The sequence below is a fragment of the Schistocerca piceifrons genome, chromosome 1, assembly GCF_021461385.2.
Source record: "Schistocerca piceifrons isolate TAMUIC-IGC-003096 chromosome 1, iqSchPice1.1, whole genome shotgun sequence".
NCBI classification, from domain to species: domain Eukaryota; kingdom Metazoa; phylum Arthropoda; class Insecta; order Orthoptera; family Acrididae; genus Schistocerca; species Schistocerca piceifrons.
This window is the reverse complement of record NC_060138.1, coordinates 145,848,287-145,871,158: the sequence shown is the minus strand read 5'-3', so window position 1 is coordinate 145,871,158 and position 22,872 is coordinate 145,848,287.

The window sequence follows — 22,872 nt, the reverse complement described above, 5'->3', positions numbered from 1 at the left end:
ACTGATCACTGATCAAGCATGACAACAGGAGGGTGTACTGGACTGTGAAAAAAAAAAAGCAAAATAGAAACAGTGAACGGTTCAAGAGCGAGAAGTGCAATAAAGAGCAGCCTGCAACAGCAATTGCGTCGAGAGAAGACCCATGTTCAAAATTCCTTCGTGCTACTTATTTTTCTTTTTCCACAAGATTATGAACTGTCCGTCCGGTCATTGAAATGTTTGTTCTCCCTCTGTTGTCTTGGTAGTTGTCACACTACACATTGGTTATACACTGTGAGTCATGTGGTAAGAATACGTTACCGTCGCAAGCAAATGTGATGAATATAGAGAGCAGGCGAAATACCACATAGACGTCTTACAGAAATGAAAACAATAAATAAACGGGTGTGAATTACCGGTACGTTACAACAAAGGAGCGATATACGTTAGAACAAAGGAATTCAAGGGTTAAGACTTACGAAACGGGACGTAACTTCAAAAGCATTAGAAACATATGCTTTGACAGGGCACAGAGAAACTGTGTGATTGTGAAACTGTTGCGTTCATTTGGTGCAGCTTATGTGACTATTATGTTTTCATCATTTCCTTGGGAGTGATCACATTCACATTCATACGAACACCTATATCGGGCAAGGGGTCATATGTCACTCACTTACCAGTCGTACAAGTTAGGTGCGTCGACAAGAGATTCCTATCATATGGCACACGTACTGCACTAACGCCGTGTGTCCGCAGCTCGTGGTCTAGTGGCTAGCGTTGCTGCCTCTGGATCACGGGGTCCCGGTTTCTATTCCCGGCCGGGATGGCGATTTTCCCTGCCCGGGAACTCGGTGTTTGAGTTGTCCTCATCATTTCATCATCTTCATCATCATCATTCGTGACAGTGGCTAAATTGGACTGTGTAACAAAGTGAACTGTGAGAAACTTGGGACTTTGTGCGGGCGCTGATGACAGCGCAGTTGAGCACCCCACAAACCAAACATCGCCGTCACTAATGCCGTGAATGATACACCAGTCGTGTTTTCCGGTCGAGGATTCGGTTGACTAGTCGCCTTGTCATTATACGTTTGCGGTTTCCATTCGAAAGCCATTTCCTTTCGGCTGCTAGTAGAGTAGTTGTTCAGAATCAACTGTCATTATAAGTCCCTATCCTTCACCTGGCTGTTGCAAACGGACGTTACACCACGACACAGATACAAATTTGAATAAAGCGCACAGCGGGAAAAAATAAAATTAGCACGAGGAATGTTTGAAGACGGTTCGCCCGCCTAAGAGTTCAAGACTGTAATCACTTAACCATGGCGCTGTTTTCCTGCCGAGCAGCTCTAAATTGGACCGTTCATTATTTCTATTTTGCTTTTTTTCACCACAGTCCAGTACACCTTCTTCCTGTTTTCATGCTTGATCTGTGTTCAGCTTTTGACGGGCAATACATTGGGCCAGCTTACAGCTAACTCTGAAGAGGGGTGCGGTGGGGAGATTCCCTTGTGAGTTGCGAAACGCCATTTTGGCTTTCAATTGAACCCCCTAAGTGTATATGCCGTTTCTAAGGACCGGAAAATTGCGGATCTCCAAAACCCGTCGTTAATTGTACGATTTTTTAAAAATAAGCCGGATGGTCTGGCCGAGCGGTTCTAGGCGCTTCAGTCCGGAACCGCGATGCTGCTACGGTCGCAGGTCCGAATCCTGTATCAGGCATGGATTTGTGTGAAGTCCTTAGGTTAGGTAGGTTTAAGTAGTTCTAAGTCTAGGGAACTGATGTCCTCTGGTGTTAAGTCCCATAGTGCTTAGAGACATTTGAACCATTTTTAAAAAATAAAACGACGGTAAATGTGTTACTGGTGGCTAAAGAATTATTGTAACTTGCGTATTGTGAATGTATGCCGTTTCGGGACAACGTAATATGAAGGATCCATCAAAAATAGAGTGTTTTTAGTACAATTTCTTATAATTAAATGTCAGTTAATAACATATCTACGATTGTAGCTTTCAGGATATGGTAACATGCGAAGTATGGTGGTATATCGCCCATGCGAGGCGTAGCGGAATGAGTAGAGACGCAGGTTAGTAATTCAAAATAGGACGGGTTGCCGGATCGCATCGTAATAGATGAACTGTTTCCTTACTGGGTTCTGATGCTTTCTTATTAGTTGAATAGAAGAATATTATATAATATTCAATGTTATGTCCATATAAGTGCACCCTTTATGTGAAGTGAATTTGTCTCATTGGGGTTACGTACAAGACAGCTTGCACGACTTGCAGTAAGATATTTTGCACTTCATTGTTTGTTAAAGTTCTGTATTTCACATGTTGTAAGGATTCTGGTACTGAATAGGAACAGTTATGAAGTAAAAATGACCTCACGGTTTGTGGAAAGATTTTCAGTAAACAGTGAGAATGATGAAATTATTTTTACCTTACGTGCAGCCCTGTTGTAAATTTGCACAGCACAATTTGTAATGGAACTTCTACAAGCCGGTGTCCTTATTGACTGCTCGTGATTTTTCATTTTCGACTTATAAGATATTCAAGGATATTGAAGTTTTTCTTTATCTACACTGCAGACAGAACAACGCGACTAGCATACGGAGAAGGGCGGAAATGTTCTTCTAATAAAGGTAACACAGTAACTTTATGCCCGTCCATTTCGAAAAATCGAGAAGGAAGATTGAGTGACATTTTTTGAAACTCTTCAGGTTGGACTGTTTCCGTCGTCATTTCATTTGAACTGTTTTAGAAACGAATCATCAGAATCACCGTCACTCTCGTTTTCACTTAGTCATTCCCCTATAATCTCTTCAACCTCCTCCTCAGAAAGGACTGTTCTTGATGAACTTGTCATTTCGTGCCTACTAACTTCAACGTAATAATTACAACCTTCCTCTCAACACAACTGTTACAGTGCGACGACGAGTTAACAAAGGCTTCCATAGATGGCAGCACTATGCAGTATTGATGCTTAGTACAGCCAAATTCGACAAAGGAGCATATGAGAGCCACGAAAAATAGTGTCGAATACAGATCGACATCGGAGTAAAAAACAAAATTCGCAGTATCGAGTGCCATTCGCCGTTGGAGTGAAAAGGGTTACATCATGTCGACAGTAGGGTCATTAAGGACGGAGCAGAAGCTCGGATCCTGGATGGATTGCCGGCCGCTGTGGCCGAGCGGCTCTAGCCGCTTCAGTCTGGAACCGCGTTGCTGCTACGGTCGCAGGTTCGAGTCCTGCTTCGGGCATGGATGTGTGTGATGTCCTTAAGTTAGGTTTAAGTAGTTCTAAGTCTAGGGCACTGATGACCTCAGATGTTAAATCCCATAGTGCTTAGAACCAGTTGAACCATTTGGATGGACTGGGAAGGGAATAGGCCATGTCCTATGAAAGGAACCGTACTGGCGTTCACCTTAGGCGATTTAAGAGAAATCGCAGCGAACCTAAATTCTGGATGGCCGGACGGCGATTTGAACCTTGATCCTACCGAATACGGGTCCAGTGGGCTACCTCGCTCGGTGACGCCTTGTCAGTAGTTTGAACATAAAAGTTTTACACATAGCCCCTCTCATCCGGAAACGGAAGACTTGGAAGACCTATATCTGGCAGAAAATATGAGTCACATGACAACAAAGCAAAGAAGAGCGGCGATGAAGGGTAGTAGAAGGGATAACAACGACTTGCAAAACACCAAAATTGGGAGGGACGCAGCAGTGAACGACGTTACAGAGTTCTTCTTTCTAGGAAGCATCATTAAACAGGAAAGCCGACGAGAGAAAAACATCAAAAATAAAATGGCGGATTAGAAAAATACGTTCTTCATGAAGAGAGTGCTGCTGGTATCAGATGACTGATATGGATGTGGAGAAGAAGACTGGAAAAGTGCGTGTGGAGTACAGCATTAAATGGACGTTGGAGAATCTTGCCAATAGAACAGTGGAAGTATTTGAAATGTTGTGATATCAAAGAATGTTAAAAATAATTGAGTAGATAAAGTACGAACTGCTGAACTGCTATAAAAGAAGTAGTGCTTGCAGGAGTCTACGGAAGATCGTTACCATAGGAAGGGACTGTAAATGTGGGCTGGAAGGAGCAATAGAGGAAAAAATAGGAGGCGAGACACAGACATATGTTACACGAATTATGACAGTTGTTGAATATAGTAATTGCACAGGGATAAAATAATTTTAAAAAAGTATGACGAACATATAGAAATGACCCTGGACTACAGTCATTTGCATTTGTCATAGCGTTTTATCATGACTTTTCGTTTTGACATAACCTATGATGGCTATAATATTTTTATTTTCTATTTATTAGGTGTAGCAAGACATAAATATATAGCTGATGATGATAAACACGTTAGGCTCAATAAATGTGGGCCAGAAAAAATTGTTGCACCTTAAGATAGGCAGCCCAACTTACATAATCTGGCCCCAATATAGATTATATAAGTCTGGTTGTGTATCACAAGATACTTCAGATTTTTCTGGGACACTTTTATTTTGTCCATACAGTATATCAATGCCCAGTCATATAATAAATAAACCTGCGTTCAGCGACTGTTTTAAATTCTAGACACCTCAAACATTAATTCGTTGTGTCCTTCATTGTGATTGTGTTACATTTTGAGCCGTGCTGACTCCGAGCTATGCGTTTCTTTTTTTTTTTTTTTTTTTTTTTTTAACTTGACCGTCTATCTGTGTTTAGTTTCCCACCATTGTTGCGGGTATGCAGTGGTTCTTCCTCACTCTACGTGTGGCAGCAGCGATGTGTATCGGTATCTGTATCGTGTAGCATCTTTGGTCTTGTGCATATAGTTTCCGGCCAAGGGGTCTGCGGGCAGTCGGTCGGTTGGTGCGGACCAGGGTGGATATCTCCGTGTGGTGCAGTCGGCTGGGTCAACTGGCGGTCCCTGCGCAGTGTCGGAGCGTGTGTGGAGCTGTCCGATCGCTACGAGCTTCGTGGCTCGCCAACTGAAGACGTCGAAGTTGAGTGGTGTGTTAAGTATCCAAGCCACGTCCGTTCATGTTGAGTCGTTCGTTACGGTGGTTCGCCGTTGGGGAGCTTTTCCTGTAACACAGTAATATTAGCTATATTGGTTCACTACAATTCAAGTGCACCAGCGGAATTTTTTGCCTTGTGGCCGTTAGTGTTGTCGTTACCTGCCCTGGCCACTGAAATAAATTCAGACAGTGTCCTTTTGGTGAAGTTAACTATATTACCTTATTTCAAATTCAACTGGACCAGCGGAATTTTCTGCCTTGTGGCCGTTGGTGTTCCGGTTACCTGCCCTGGCCACTACCATAATTTCAGGCAGCATCCTTTCCTCACCTGTTGTCACTGTCCAACATGGTGTGTGGTTTTGACAGTTTAATACATATTTCACTGTGGATAATCATGTCCATAACAGCTTGGTCTTTGAGTTTTTATGTACCGATTGGTGGCAAGCAAGTCGTTTGGTCAGCCGGTCTGTGACTGTCTCTTGGTTGGGTTACCGACGGATCAAGTGTAGTTGGACCCACCACCTGTCTCACCTAAGTGAACGTTAATTTTTCGAGGGTAGCCCCCCCCCCCACCACCCCCCATCCCCTGGAGGCGTCTGAGTGCCGTTGTCTATACTGTCCTTTTCATGGGTGTTTATGGTCTGTCGGTAATCTATTATAGCCGATCCTTTAAAAGAAATTTTTTTATTGTGTTTTATGTAAATCAGTTGTGGGTCTTCAGCCAATTAAAGGCTTATTCTAAAAAATTTCCCCTTAAGCAAAAACATTGCGGCCTTCTGCCTTAAAATTATTATGGTAATATATTTTAAAATTTTGAAATCGAATTGTGGCCTCCAGCCGTTATTTGCAATTTTAACTGCATGTCTTCAGTGACTTGAAATTTATCTTGTTGCTGTTTAAGATTTCTTGTTTGGGGGCCTTCAACCCTGAGAGAATTAGATTTTGAAACTTGTAGTTGTAAAGGTTCGGCTATGTCCCGTTTTGGTTTAAAGGTGTTGTTAAATAACAATAAATTACAATTTTCAAGTGAAATTGACCGACACTTTATTTTTCTGCAATACTAGTCATCTGTTCTGCCCAGCAGGTTTGCGGGCGTCTCACATTTGGTAATGTAACGTTGTTGTTTTAATTTGCTACGAAAGCGGTGCTGATAGACAATAAAAGCGGGTTAAAAGCTGTGAGCTATCTGAGGAAGTTAACCTTGCATTATTGAGCAACTGTTTCACCAGGTATCCAGTCTAGCTTACCAAATTCCCAACCAGACTAACATTAACTATAATCTAATAATAGTCATACGACAACTGGTGATATGTATGTATATATATATAAGAGAATTTAAATAAAAAGAAATAAATCAGTTCATATTTGGAAATTTATTTTAACATTGATCATTGAAATTTCAGCATATCAAACTTGAGTCATAACTAAGCTGGTGCCTTATTTAGGACTGTGAAAATGTGAGTTTGTAATCTTACGGAACACATCAAATATGGAGCCAAGATTGGGAGACTGCATACAACACTGCATTCATAAAATAACACATGAAGAACGTTGAAACATATGCAAGAGGAAATTAACCACAACCAACCGATTCGATTTTCACCCAAAGAAGTTACGTTCGTAGCGCAATCCTGTCCATCACGTAATTACCACACACTGGTATATTAAATTCATACTAACTCTCTGTGAAATCTTCCCGAAAAGAATAGCTGAGGGCTACTTTGATGCTTACACCACACGCTTCACGTGGTCAACTTGGTTTACACAAAGAGTGTAACTCCACAATAATTTTGATAATTAAAATAAAGTACCTCGAAACGCAATTTACTAAAGAAAAACCTCGAACTGGTTACTATCGACTTACTATTAACCTGATGGGTCAAACAACTGTATAAGCACGTGGTACTGGTCTCACAATGTACACCCCAAGTGAGTTGAACATACAGAAAAGTTGATATATTGAAAAATATTGTCAAGACGAGACCTTATAATCTCACGCACATTCGCATTTAAGATTGATGATCTTAGTTAGAGTTACTGATCAACACGTGGTTCCACTTTACTCACAAAGTAGTGACAAAGCAACTACCAGAAGGCATTCTGAACTTCACACGCGAATTACACTGCGTTGCAATTTAAGATAACATTAGATATTTTAGAGCTAAACCTGAAATAAAGGTGACTAAATTTTCAGTTAGGCTGAACTTAAGAAATCCATTGTCCTACGGACTTAGCAGACACGCGCTTAGCCGGAGATCTTACCACTTCAGACGCTCCCTCGGACAGACTGCCGTGGTCCCTTCCTGAGGGTGGCTCACAAATACAAACGGAAGTGGCCAGAGATGCAGCTTCCTATACCAACATGACAAGGGACGGACAGGACCATACTAAAAATAGAAACCTCTCTGCTTTTAGAAAGCGTAGCTTCCTGTTCCGACGTTGGTCCTACTGTTCTCTAGCAGACAGGCTTGTCTGCTAACCTCAAGCATGCAACTAGAAATACATTTGCTCATTCATCCTCTCACACAGAAGGGAAGGGGGGTGACAGTATCTTATCATATGCAGTATCTAAAAGAAAGCGGATATAGGTTCCGTATGAGACTGTGTGACATGAATTACATATAAACTGTGTTTTAAAGTATAGTAGTGTGACAGATCGTTCTTGTTTATGTGTAAAAGTAGCACGTTTCACTACTCAGTCTCCTCCCAGATAGTCAGAAACACCACAGTAAATTTAGAAGAGGAATTTATGCCGTAAATGACAACAGATTTCAGAAATGAACGTGAAAGTAATCCAACAGAGACCTTTCATAACCCCAACGCTCCGGGAAAAGACTGTGCAGGGAATTTTCTGGCCATGCTAGGACATTCCCAGGCAGGCTTCTCACACCCTACTTAAACCAAAAATGTAAAGAAAAGGCAAAAGGTCACCAGCTACTTGCTAAAACACAATAATTTCAACAAATCTTTAAAATCTACCTATTTCAAACAGAAAAAGATCACAATCTGTGACACCTATTTAAAAGATCGTGTAGGCCTAATTCGGTCAGCAAGTAAAAACAATGGTCCCTGTGTCATTAATATGAAAACAATTTCTGGTTGTTACCCTTATGGAGTTCACCAGTATTTGCTCATTGCAAGAGCCAACTGATCACAGGAAAATTTATAACTGTTTATTAACAAGTAAAATTTATGAAAATAGCAAAGGTGGCAAAGCAATTAAAAAAGAACATGAAAATAACATCAGTATTATAAAGCAGAACATTACAATGCACAATCCGCAAAAGCAAAAAAATGATAAGAGAAAAAAAACATGTTCTCAAAGTGGTTATCGCAAAAAAATTCTATATCTTATAAAACTAATAATTTGTAGAATTAAAATAACTCTGTGGCACTATTTTAATCACTCTACTATATTTCAGCTAGTTAGCAAACAATGAGCACTGTGTCATTATACTGAAACTACAATTAATTATGTGATTGTTACCCTTATGGGGTTCCTCACTATAAATATGCCCCATGGAAAGGCTAATCGATCACAGTCCAATGAGAATGAATAGCTATCTCACTGATAAACGAAGCAATGCCACAGGAATGAATTTACGAAACAAAATATCACAAATCTAATACATCACACAAGAACAAACATTGGTCAATAAAACAGCTCTGAAAGTACAATAGTCAACGTCTAAAAAAAAAAACACCAATAAATAAAACACCTGCAAAATACAAGAGTCAAAGTCTAAAAAAAACAGTGACAGTGGGCATCCACCAGGAAATGTTGATAGGCGTCGTTGAAGTCTGCCAGTTTCTCTGGACAGTATGTGTCAAAAGGCTCCACGCCCCTTGTGTTGTTACATTCTTGAGTTATCCTCAACTGGCTCGCCGGTTTGATATTCCTGGGCAAGGATGACACTTAATGGCTCTTCTTTGTGCCACCCTTAGCGACCAGAGAACATCGAACCATGATTTACTGTCGCTTGGCAGTGGGCATCCGTCAGGAAATGTTGATAGGTGTCATTGACAGTACCTGTCAAAAGGCTCCACGCCCCTTTATCCCGTCTTCTGTCGTTTCACCGCGGCCGTCTCGTCACGGTCGCGAGCGTGTGGTGCGTTGCCAGCGGATGGATTTCAGCGCGGTGGACCGCTCAGCCATCTCAGGTCATCGCCTCCACGAAGGGTCGCACTGGTGCGGCTGGCCATTAGCTCCGGGTGCAAGGGAAAGTGTTTGTCCCGTCCCCTTCTTTTGTGGTCGACCACGCTCCAGAAGTGGCCCGGCTGACAGTGTGTCCTGCTGGGAAACCCTCCATTTTACAACTAGTCCTCCTCCTCACTGCTCCCACTGTCTCGTGAGAGTTTAGCCGGTTCATTTTCACGTTCTCAGCTGCATTCAAGAAATTGTTCATCATAGTTATGTGATTACAAAATGTCATACATAATGCCACAATTTTTTAAGAACAAAAGTAAGACTTAAATTTAAAAAAAAATTACATGAATCGACAATATAAAAATAAAAGTTAAATGACTTGACAATATAAAAAAATAAAAGTGAAATGACTTGACAGTATAAATATATAAATTAAATGAACTGACAATATAATACCTAAATCCACATCACTAATGTGGTTCACTTGCGTTTTAAGAAATCAAATGCTACTTATAAATTCACTAAAATGAATAGGATTATGCCTTGTGGACGTATAGGTCAGGACAGCATAGGGTTCACATGTTATTTACACACACACACACACATGCACACCTGTTGTAAAAAATGGCTCTGAGCACTATGGGACTCAACTTCTGACGTCATTAGTCCCCTAGAACTTAGAACTAGTTAAACCTAACTAACCTAAGGACATCACATGCATCCATGCCCGAGGCAGGATTCGAACCTACGACCATAGCGGTCTTGCGGTTCCAGACTGCAGCGCCTAGAACCGCACGGCCACTTCGGCCGGCCACCTGTTGTCTATACTACAAACTAACTACCCATAAACATGTATTACTCAAAATTCTACTTCAATCCACTACTAGTTAATCCAACAAGCTACTTCAATGCTTCTTCAACAAAGTGTTTATACCACTACAACATTGTTCTAATTCGTCCTCTTCCTGACGCTAGAGGCATATGTCTTGTCACATGATAAATATGGAGAAACTTTCCTTAAACATACACAGTAAAAAGAACAATGGTTATGTACACGCCAAAACATTTATACCAGTTGACACACCTGATAAGAGACTCGCAATTATACATTTATCGTACTCATATATTCACACATAAAACAGTAAGACAATTTCATCTAAAATTACGTTATCACAAGAATTAATCACACAGATGACTCTGAGAAGGGTAAAAATATTTTCATTATGCAGGTTATACTACATTTTCTTACCCATTTCGTTCCTTCTTTAAGTTACCTTTCGCTTCCAAATCAGTTATTTCGCCTGTGGTGGTCATTCTGGATTCAATTCTCATGAATGGCAAAATTGTGGTCACCTCTATTCTGTAAAACAGTTTCATCTTAACATATTGAACTTACAACAGACACAAAAGATCCGAATCCTCCTGTAGTTTAAGTGACAAATGTTTTGCTTCATCCTTATTACATTAAACCAAGCTTTCCTTCGGTCCCATAATCAAAATTATTTAATCTTCCTCTACCTTCAAGAGGGAAATTTCCTCAGTACAAATCATATAGGCTGCAGTGCATCCCGCACCAGCGAAAACAGTAAGCTGTAATGCTCACAACATCAGCAAAACACATAAACGTCGCTTTTCTAGGACAAGTATTAACGCAGAATAGTTTTTCTGGCTCTGGCTCAACATCAGTCAAGACTACAAAAAGGATCCATACTTCCGTTCCATTCTCCATTTGCTGGAAAACTGCTCGTCATTTGACTGCCGTAATACTATTTCAGAGCCACGTAAATTACACAAACCACAACTCTTCTTTCACCTTGAAGGGAATCAATCTACTTACGAAAACCACAGGCAGCACTTTACGTACTCAGCTATAAGGACAAAAAAGACATATATCATCAATATTAACATATTAGCGGATATTGGGAAGCCATTGGTTAAACAACCGTATTATCGCATCCTGTTTTCAAGATTCCAAACTTACTCATTCCTTTCTCAGAGTTCTCCTATCGTAAAATATTCATACAGCACGCATACTATAGTAAGAGATCCTCATTTATACTGACAGATATAGAATAGTGATAGATAGATAGTAGCACTAAAAGCAGAAAATCGGAAACAATGCTACTAACAGCTGGGGACCTGGGTTTGCCAGATCCATAATACCCACAGATCGGACATTCCCCTGAGTTTTGCATTAATTCTACACAGATCTTGCTTCTCTCAGGAGCGACTCTTTTCAATTTACACAAAAAAACATAAACAGCATTTCACTCGTTCACAAAGAAACCTTTTATCTTCACATTTGAACCAACCGAAATCTTATTTGCACAAGGAAAGAAAAAAAACTAAAAACATCACTTCAATCAATCACATAGAAACATCTTTATCATTATTTTTACCAACATATTATTCAAAATGCATACGTCACAAATTTAAACTAATCAATTCTTTCTCCTCACCGTCCTCTCTACTTCTCACTGTCCTTTCTACTCATTTGCCATGTCGCTCATTTGTCCCGATTGGGCGCCTTCTGCGCTGATCGTTTGTCATTGCCGGTTTTGTTCATTTCCATTTGCTGGATTATGTTTAGGGTTAGCCGGCCGAATTTCAACATCATGAGGTGCTCCGCCTACAGTCCTATTCCCACCGTGTTCACCGTAGTATCGATTCTGGCTGCCGTAACTGTTGCGTTCACGATCCTGTCCACGTCCTCGATCATTTCCGTTGTTCCACCTGTGTTCGCGACTGTTACCCCAGTTTCTATACCGTCGGTCCCGATTATTGTTCCGTTCGCGTCGCGACGACCAGTCACGCCGTTGATTAGTACTACGGCCACGACTGCGATCGCGCTTCTGTGCCCCGTAATAACTTTGTGCCTGATTAGGCGGGCATTCTGCTGTATTATATTTCAACACTTGGAGAAGTGTCTTAAACTTTTCCACGTCCTCTTTGCATCGTCCCGCAAGAATGACGTGGCGCAAGTGCATCGGCAATTTGGTGAAGCATATCCTAATTAGTTCCGCAGGCCCGTATGGGTCGTATAGAAATTGATTTGCCTGCAGCATGTGATCGAATAGGCGTGCTGCGCTGCTGAAACCAGACTGGTTCAAATTTGACAGCATAATTATGCCATGCTTGACTCTATCTTGTGCCGCTTCCGACCAATAGGCGGACAAAAAGGCTTGTCGAAACTCCCGAGTGGAGTTGCAGTGACGTGCTGCCGACCTTATGCGAATCGCCGGTTCGCCTTCCAAAAAGCCACACATATATTCTATCTTATGTGAACTTGCCCAGTCGGGAGGAAGACAGAATTCAAATTGCTCGAGCCATGCTCGTGGATGTATTCCTTTTTGCGAATTTCGAAATATCTCAAACTTTCTCACCGTAAGGAAATGTTTGAAATCAAATCCCCGCATTTCCTCCCGGCGAGGCCCGTGAATTGTTCTATTTCTCTCATGTCTGCCCCTCAAAATACATTCTTCCCTGTCGTCAAAATCTCCCTCGTGGCCGGAGTCCCTCTCCGCACTGTTCGTACAGCTATTTTTCGTGCTATTGGCGAGTTCGGAATCACACCCCATGCGGCTTTCCAGATGCGCCACGCGTTCTTGTAACTCACCTGTTACAGCTTTGTGCTGCCTGTTCACTTCGAACTGTCCCTTCTGAAATCTAAGAAGCGAACGCACTTCTTCTGTCTCTGCGACCGCTGCCGGTGTAGTATTGTTATTGCTCTCCGTCACCTTCATCGTGCCTACGATTTCCGCTGATGCCGCAATCTTATCATGTATTTGTCTGTTGTCCTCTGCCCCAGTCTGCTTCAATTGTTCTACTTGCTGTTAGAGTGCGTGAATCGCTTGACTGTTGTCCGCTACTGTGTTGCTAACGGACATGGGACAATGCGTTTCCGCCTCCTGGACACTCGTGAGTACCTGCTGGCGTTCCCTTTGGCATTCTTCTCTCAGCACTTGGAAATTCCTAAGTAGCTGTTCTTCACTCTCTTTCGATTCCGCATCGCGACTCCTCTTGCCCTGTTCTAAGGCTTGCAGATGATCATCGATTTGTTCAAATGTACGGCCTAATTCTTTCATAATATCACTTTTTATTTCACTTGCCAGATTGTTTATTCTTTGTGAGATATCATCGGACACCCTCTGCATCGACTTGTCGACTTTATTTGTCTGCTATATTAGTTTTTCGTCTATTTGTTCGCCTAGCTCTCGGATCGATTTTTCGGATGATTCTTTTTGTTCTCGGAACATCATTTGTTCGCCTAGCTCGCGGATCGATTTTTCAGATTTCTGTGTCATTTCTTCGCCTAGTTCTCGGATCGATTTTTCAGATTTCTCTGCGTTTTCTTTATTTTGTTGCAATAAGGCTTTCATGAGTTCTGCAAAATCAATTTGGTTAGTTGGAGGCAAACTAATTTCTGGCTCTGATGTGAGCCCGTTCGTCCTGTTTTGCATTTCCTCTGAAGTATTCCCCATTGCATTTTCGGAACCGTCCGGTGTGTTAATATTCGAAATCAAATTATCCCCATGGTCCATGTTGCTTAAGTTGTTGGACCGCCTACTTTTAGCTTGGTTACGAGTCTGCATTAGTTCAATTTATGCCCGGTATGCAACACAATAATCACAATAAATGTTGTTGATGTTGTTGTTGTTGTGGCCTTCAGTCCTGAGACTGGTTTGATGCAGCTCTCCATGCTACTTTATCCTGCGCAAGCTTCTTCATCTCCCAGTACCTACTGCAACCTACATCCTTCTGAATCTGCTTAGTGTATTCATCTCTTGGTCTCCCCCTACGATTTTTACCCTCCACGCTGCCCTCCAATACTAAATTGGTGATCCCTTGATGCCTCAGAACATGTCCTACTAACCGATCCCTTCTTCTGGTCAAGTTGTGCCACAAACTCCTCTTCTCCCCAATCCTATTCAGTACCTCCTCATTAGTTATGTGATCTACCCATCTAATCTTCAGCATTCTTCTGTAGCACCACATTTCGAAAGCTTCTATTCTCTTCTTGTCCAAACTATTTACCGTCCATGTTTCACTTCCATACATGGCTACACTCCATACAAATACTTTCAGAAATGACTTCCTGACACTTAAATCAATACTCGATGTTAACAAATTTCTCTTCTTCAGAAACGCTTTCCTTGCCATTGCCAGTCTACATTTTATATCCTCTCTACTTCGACCATCATCAGTTATTTTGCTCCCCAAATAGCAAAACTCCTTTACTACTTTAATTGTCTCATTTCCTAATTTAATTTCCTCAGGATCACCCGACTTAATTTGACTACATTCCATTATCCTCGTTTTGCTTTTGTTGATGTTCATCTTATATCCTCCCTTCAAGACACCATCCATTCCGTTCAACTGCTCTTCCAAGTCCTTTGCTGTCTCTGACAGAATTACAATGTCATCGGCGAACCTCAAAGTTTTTATTTCTTCTCCATGGATTTTAATACCTACTCCGAATTTTTCTTTTGTTTCCTTTACTGCTTGCTCAATATATAGATTGAATAACATCGGGGAGAGGCTACAACCCTGTCTTACTCCCTTCCCAACCACTGCTTCCCTTTCATGTCCCTCGACTCTTATAACTGCCATCTGGTTTCTGTACAAATTGTAAATAGCCTTTCGCTCCCTGTATTTTACCCCTGCCACCTTCAGAATCTGAAAGAGAGTATTTCAGTCAACATTGTCAAAAGCTTTCTCTAAGTCTACAAATGCTAGAAACGTAGGTTTGCCTTTCCTTAATCTTTCTTCTAAGATAAGTCGTAAGGTCAGTATTGCCTCACGTGTTCCAGTATTTCTACGGAATCCAAACTGATCTTCCCCGAGGTCGGCTTCTACTAGTTTTTCCATTCGTCTGTAAAGAATTCGTGTTAGTATTTTGCAGCTGTGGCTTATTAAACTTATTGTTCGGTAATTCTCACATCTGTCAACACCTGCTTTCTTTGGGATTGGAATTATTATATTCTTCTTGAAGTCTGTGGGTATTTCGCCTGTTTCATACACCTTGCTCACCAGATGGTAGAGTTTTGTCAGGACTGGCTCTCCCAAGGCTGTCAGTAGTTCCAATGGAATGTTGTCTACTCCGGGGGCCTTGTTTCGACTCAGGTCTTTCAGTGCTCTGTCAAACTCTTCACGCAGTATCGTATCTCCCATTTCATCTTCATCTACATCCTCTTCCATTTCCATAATATTGTCCTCAAGTACATTGCCCTTGTATAGACCCTCTATATACTCCTTCCACCTTTCTGCTTTCCCTTCTTTGCTTAGAACTGGGTTTCCATCTGAGCTCTTGATGTTCATACAAGTGGTTCTCTTATCTCCAAAGGTCTCTTTAATTTTCCTGTAGGCAGTATCTATCTTACCTCTAGTGAGGTAAGCCTCTACATCCTTACATTTGTCTTCTAGCCATCCCTGCTTAGCCATTTTGCACTTACTGTCGATCTCATTTTTGAGACGTTTGTATTCCTTTTTGCCTGCTTCATTTACTGCATTTTTATATTTTCTCCTTTCATCAATTAAATTCAATATTTCTTCTGTTACCCAAGGATTTCTACTAGCCCTCGTCTTTTTACCTACATGATCCTCTGCTGCTTCCACTACTTCATCCCTCAAAGCTACCCATTCTTCTTCTACTGTATTTCTTTCCCCCATTCCTGTCAATTGTTCCCTTATGCTCTCCCTGAAACTCTGTACAACCTCTGGTTCTTTCAGTCTATCCAGGTCCCATCTCCTTAAATTCCCACCTTTTTGCAGTTTCTTCAGTTTTAATCTACAGGTCATAACCAATAGATTATGGTCAGAGTCCGCATCTGCCCCTGGAAATGTCTTACAATTTAAAACCTGGTTCCTAAATCTCTGTCTTACCATTATATAATCTATCTGATACCTTTTAGTATCTCCAGGGTTCTTCCATGTATACAACCTTCTATCATGATTCTTAAACCAAGTGTTAGCTATGATTAAGTTGTGCTCTGTGCAAAATTCTACCAGGCGGCTTCCTCTTTCATTTCTTAGCCCCAATCCATATTCACCTACTACATTTCCTTCTCTCCCTTTTCCTACACTCGAATTCCAGTCACCCATGACTATTAAATTTTCGTCTCCCTTCACTATCTGAATAATTTCTTTTATTTCATCATACATATCTTCAATTTCTTCGTCATCTGCAGAGCTAGTTGGCATATAAACTTGTACTACTGTAGTAGGTGTGGGCTTCGTATCTATCTTGGCCACAATAATGCGTTCACTAAGCTGTTTGTAGTAGCTTACCCGCGTTCCTATTTTCCTATTCATTATTAAACCTACTCCTGCATTACCCCTATTTGACTTTGTGTTTATAACCCTGTAGTCACCTGACCAGAAGTCTTGTTCCTCCTGCCACCGAACTTCACTAATTCCCACTATATCTAACTTTAACCTATCCATTTCCCTTTTCAAATTTTCTAACCTACCTGCCCGATTAAGGGACCTGACATTCCACGCTCCGATCCGTAGAACGCCAGTTTTCTTTCTCCTGATAACGACATCCTCTTGAGTAGTCCCCGCCCGGAGATCCGAATGGGGGACTATTTTACCTCCGGAATATTTTACACAAGAGGAAGCCATCATCATTTAATCATACAGTAAAGCTGCATGCCCTCGGGAAAAATTACGGCCGTAGTTTCCCCTTGCTTTCAGCCGTTCGCAGTACCAGCACAGCAAGGCCGTTTTGGTTATTGTTACAAGGCCAGATCAGTCAATCATCCAGACTGTTGCCCTTGCAACTACTGAAAAGGCTGCTGCCCCTCTTCAGGAACCACACGTTTGTCTGGCCTCTCAACAGATACCCCTCCGTTGTGGTTGTACCTACGGTACGGCTATCTGTATCGCTGAGGCACGCAAGCCTCCCCACCAACGGCAAGGTCCATGGTTCCAAAAATTACGACAGTCACACGAAAGGTACCAAACTCAGTATGCACTTTTTCACACGCACATCAAATTTTTATCTTTGATCGAGCGAGAAAAAAAAACACATACGTATAAAACACACAAATATAGAAAACAAAACAAGACAAACAACACAACGCCGCTCAACAACGCCGTGAATCTTTTGAAAGTCTGCTCAGAAACAACGCAGAAGTTGTTTGAGCGCTGCAGGGAAAAAAATTAAGATTATACAACTCTCGCAATCTAACGTTCCAGAGATTCCAGAGTCTAGCGGAATCACAGAACAGGGTCACCATGTGTAACGTTGTTGCATAAATTTGCTATGAAAGCGGTGCTGATAGACAATAAAAGCGGGTTAAAAGCTGTGAGCTATCTGAGGAAGTTAACGTTGCATTACTGAGCAACTGTTTCACCAGGTATCCAGTCTAGCTTACCAAATTCCCAACCAGACTAACATTAACTATAATCTTATAATAGTCATATGACAACCGGTGAGATATATATATATATATATATATATATATATATATATATAAGAGAATTTAAATAAAAAGAAATAAATCAGTTCATATTTGGAAATTTATTTTAACATTGATCATTGAAATTTCGGCATATTAAACTTGAGTCATAACTAAGCTGGTGCCTTATTTAGGACTGTGAAAATGTGAGTTTGTAATCTTACGGAACACATCAAATACGGAGCCAAGATTGGGAGACTGCATACAACACTGCATTCATAAAATAACACATGAAGAACGTTGAAACATATGCAAGAGGAAATTAACCACAACCAACCGATTCGATTTTCACCCAAAGAAGTTACGTTCGTAGCGCAATCCTGTCCGTCATGTAATTACCACACACTGGTATACTAAATTCATATTAACTCTCTGTGAAATCTTCCCGAAAAGAATAGCTGAGGGCTACTTTGATGCTTACCCCACACGCTTCACGTGGTCAACTTGGTTTACACAAAGAGTGTAACTCCACAATAATTTTGATAATTAAAATAAAGTACCTCGAAACGCAATTTACTAAAGAAAAACTTCGAACTGGTTACTATCGACTTACTATTAACCTGATGGGTCAAACAACTGTATAAGTACATGGTACTGGTCTCACAAAGTGCACCCCAAGTGAGTTGAACATACAGAAAAGTTGCTATATTGAAAAATATTGTCAAGACGAGACGTTATAATCTCACGCACATTCGCATTTAAGATTGATGATCTTAGTTAGAGTTACTGATCAACACGTGGTCCCACTTTACTCACAAAGTAGTGACAAAGCAACAACCGGAAGACATTCTGAACTTCACATGCGAATTACACTGCGTTGCAATTTAAGATAACATTAGATATTTTAGAGCTAAACCTGAAATAAAGGTGACTAAATTTTCAGTTAGGCTGAACTTAAGAAATCCATTGTCCTACGGACTTAGCAGACACGCGCTTAGCCGGAGATCTTACCACTTCAGACGCTCCCTCGGACAGACTGCCGTGGTCCCTTCCTGAGGGTGGCTCACAAATACAAACGGAAGTGGCCAGAGATGCAGCTTCCTATACCAACATGACAAGGGACGGACAGGACCATACTAAAAATAGAAACCTCTCTGCTTTTAGAAAGCGTAGCTTCCTGTTCCGACGTTGGTCCTACTGTTCTCTAGCAGACAGGCTTGTCTGCTAACCTCAAGCATGCAACTAGAAATACATTTGCTCATTCATCCTCTCACACAGAAGGGAAGGGGGGTGACAGTATCTTATCATATGCAGTATCTAAAAGAAAGCGGATATAGGTTCCGTATGAGACTGTGTGACATGAATTACATATAAACTGTGTTTTAAAGTGTAGTAGTGTGACAGATCGTTCTTGTTTATGTGTAAAAGTAGCACGTTTCACTACTCAGTCTCCTCCCAGATAGTCAGAAACACCACAGTAAATTTAGAAGAGGAATTTATGCCGTAAATGACAACAGATTTCAGAAATGAACATGAAAGGAATCCAACAGAGACCTTTCAGTAAAACCGCAAAAGGATGAAGGAATTGGTAGATCGGATGTGTGTGTTAGGAGATGAGTGCGATATCACCTGAGCAAGTAAAGAGTGAGTTGGCGCCTTTATTTGGGACGGATGTGGTTAGTGATTGTTGGAAGCAATGCTCAGATTCACAGCTCCTAACCTCGGTGGTGAAGGCGATGGAAAGTACGCAGGGTGTTGAGAGTCAAGTTTACAGGAGATGTAGGAGAGAAGTCGGTGTTCCAGGCATTTGAGGAAGTGTGGGATCTCTGAGTGCTGGTACAGCAGTTGGCAGGTCTTAATGGGTTACGGATAGTGAAGCAAAGCGCACGTTGTTCTAGGTTTTAGAGGCGACTGATAATGCTTCGTCACATCTCTGCCAGACACTTAAGTGTGAACTGCACTGTAGTCATGTGGATGTAAACAAGTTGGGTAGAAGAAAAGAGCTTGTAGTGTAAACATAGGTAAGGATATCTCACGTCCGTCGGCCGTCGTAATTTAATATATTATTATTATTAATATTATGTTGATTGTTGCCGACTTACGTGGTGGGCCTTAATCAAAATATTTCATTCAATTTTGATTTACAATTAAATGCTTTTGTGAAGTTCTCCTTTTTAACAATATTAATCTTAAATTCTTTGTTACGTTAATGAATGTTAGACTCGCTGAATCTTAAAACATGAGCATATAAGTTGAACAATGGAATAAACTTTTCATATCAATTTCCTCGGCTGGTCAGCTCACTTTAAAGCAAAAAATCTTTAGTTATTAATTACAATTGCGGCCCACACACGTTCGAGAGTATTTCTTCTTACCTCCGTTAACCATTGCATTGTAGTCGGAGTCCTGGCTCTGGCTCTCGGCTGTTGTACTGAAAATAAGAATCTTAAAGCTACGTATTTTCTGCAACGTCGGGCAGCTGTGGAGAAAAATGAATATTATGTTAATAGCGGGCGAGTTTTTCGCTGCTGCTAATTTTTTATAAGTTAATATCGCCACGTAATGGCGTCGTTGGCTGCATCGGCCGCTGCGATTGTTGCACTGTAAATTACTCGAATGCAGGTTAATTCAAGGAAGGCGGACATGAAATCGGGATCACCTCTTACAAATTAAAAGTGAACAATAATATTAAATCAGTATACTATCTGCTTAATTGTTAGAAATATGCTTACATTTGCCAGCACTCGCAAGATGTCCGTCTACACGCAACCAAGACAAGAGAAGAAGTGAAGACGACTAAAAAATTAACAAAAGACCGTATCTTGTCGTCTCTTTAGATCATTTTGTTATATTTCTTTGCCCTCGAAACTTACACAGAGAAATTATTGTATCCGGATACATGAGAAAATGTATATCATTCAATTTTTAAATGTCTCTTCTTTATGAATACTGTCTTTTAAGTCTTTTGTTATTATTTCGCTGGGGACGTTATAGATAGGATGGATAAAGGTTGTACATGTATACAGGGTATTACAAAAAGGTGCGGCCAAACTTTCAGGAAATATTCCTCACACACAAATAAAAAGAAGATGTTGTGTGGACATGTGTCCGGAAACGCTTAATTTCCATGTTAGAGCTCATTTTAGTTTCTTCCACCTACGCTAAATGGAGCACGTTATCATGATTTCATACGGGATACTCTACCTGTGCTGCTAGAACATGTGCCTTTACAAGTACGACACAACATGTGGTTCATGCATGATGGAGCTCCTGCACATTTCAGTCGAAGTGTTCGTACGCTTCTCAACAACAGATTCGGTGACCGATGGATTGGTAGAGGCGGACCAATTCCATGGCCTCCACGCTCTCCTGACCTCAACCCTCTTGACTTTCGTTTATGGGGGCATTTGAAAGCTCTTGTCTGCGCAACCCCGGTACCAAATGTAGAGACTCTTCGTGCTCGTTTTGCGGACGGCTGTGATACAATACGCTATTCTCCAGGGCTGCATCAGCGCATCAGGGATTCCATGCGACGGAGGGTGGATGCACGTATCCTCGCTAACGGAGGACATTTTGAACATTTCCTGTAACAAAGTGTTTGAAGTCACGCTGGTACGTTCTGTTGCTGTGTGTTTCCATTCCATGATTAATGTGATTTGAAGAGAAGTAATAAAATGAGCTCTAACATGCAAAGTAAGCGTTTCCGGACACACGTCCACGTAACATATTTTCTTTCTTTGTGTGTGAGGAATGTTTCCTGAAAGTTTGGCCGTACCTTTTTGTAACACCCTGTGTATGATTATGGGATTATTGGTTTAGCCGATTAGTTGTATTACCTGTTTTATTCTGTTGTGGCCGTTCTTCTGCGCGGTTATTAGGTGAGTGTTCCAGCTTAGATTCTGATCGAGTGTTAATCCAGTGAAATGATAAATGACTTAGAAAATGGTTTCGCACGGCACTTGACCTCAGTGTTACATGCTTCGTGTTTACCAGTGTAGCCGCTGTCGTGGTGATTTCCCCCTTATTTTAGGGAAACGAGTGCACGCCCCCGCCGTCCAGCCGGACGTGTGGGGCGCAGCCCGGTGGCGGGGGCGGGGGCGGCCGCGCTGCGCGTGACGGCACCGCATTAGGCCATGCTAATGAGCCGGCCCTGGCCGGCCTCACGGGCCGCCGTAATTAATATTTAAATGGCCGGCCCAGGCCGCGCCGTGATGAATGGCGGCGCGCTTATCGCCCGCTGCCCGCTGCCCCCCACCCCCTCTACCTGACCCCCCCCCCTGCCTGCCCCCGCCCGCCCATCGCCCGCCGCACGGCTGGAAGCGCCCCCCGAGACTGCTCCGCCTCTCTTCTGCTGTAATCAAATACACTATTTCCCACCACACTTCCGACATCCAGCGGCTAAAGCGCTGCCGGTCATGAAGGCGCCATTATCCGCCTGCCTACGACCGGCGCTACTTTCGGCTGGCCAGTCAGATAATGGAGCCAATATACTGCAGGCAGGGTGTGTACACGTTTCCTCTCCGTGAATTACGAGAAATACGCGAGCTGTACGCCGTGCTTCTCCGGGCACGTTGATGCTATCGCTGAGCTCAACTAACATTTTACGGTCCTTCACCTATTTAACACGTGCATGTTGAACGCCTGCTCTTCACATTCGTGTTAACCAGAGAAACTCATGTAATGCTTGCCACACTTAAACGAAGACCTTTATTGAATCAGTTTCCAAACACCGAGAATGTATTAGGACACACAAACATTTTCCGCTTAGACTGTCATTAAACGTACACTGTGTGATCAAAAATATCCAGCCAATTATTAGTGGAGGTTGGTATGGAGTGTATCCACACTTTGCTTTTACACTACCGGCAAAACAATACACCATTTTAGAGGTTTCCACTTCACTCAATATTTATCGTTGCAACACTGCATATGGTGTAAATGAAATGATTACAGTCCCCCCCTCCCCCCCCCCCCCAAAAAAAAGATTTATTAAGCAATACTTGTCGGATGAAATGGGCGGACAACAATTGTCACTTCATGAAGTTACAAGCCTCAGAGTTTAAGCATTGAGGAACCCTAGCGGAGGATATTTGTGAAGGGGAGAGAGATAAGAAGCATACGATCAAAACACTCACATTAAGACATTATTTGAACCACACCTGGACGACAATAGAAGTTTTCCATATGTTATGTAAAGTAGGGACCTCCAGTAGCCCATCAGACCACGAACTAAACACTATTTGAGACTGTGCCAAGGGATACAAGCCCTGACGTCAACGGAAGCTTTCGAGTATACGTAAGATTTTCCTAAATCGCTCCAGGCAA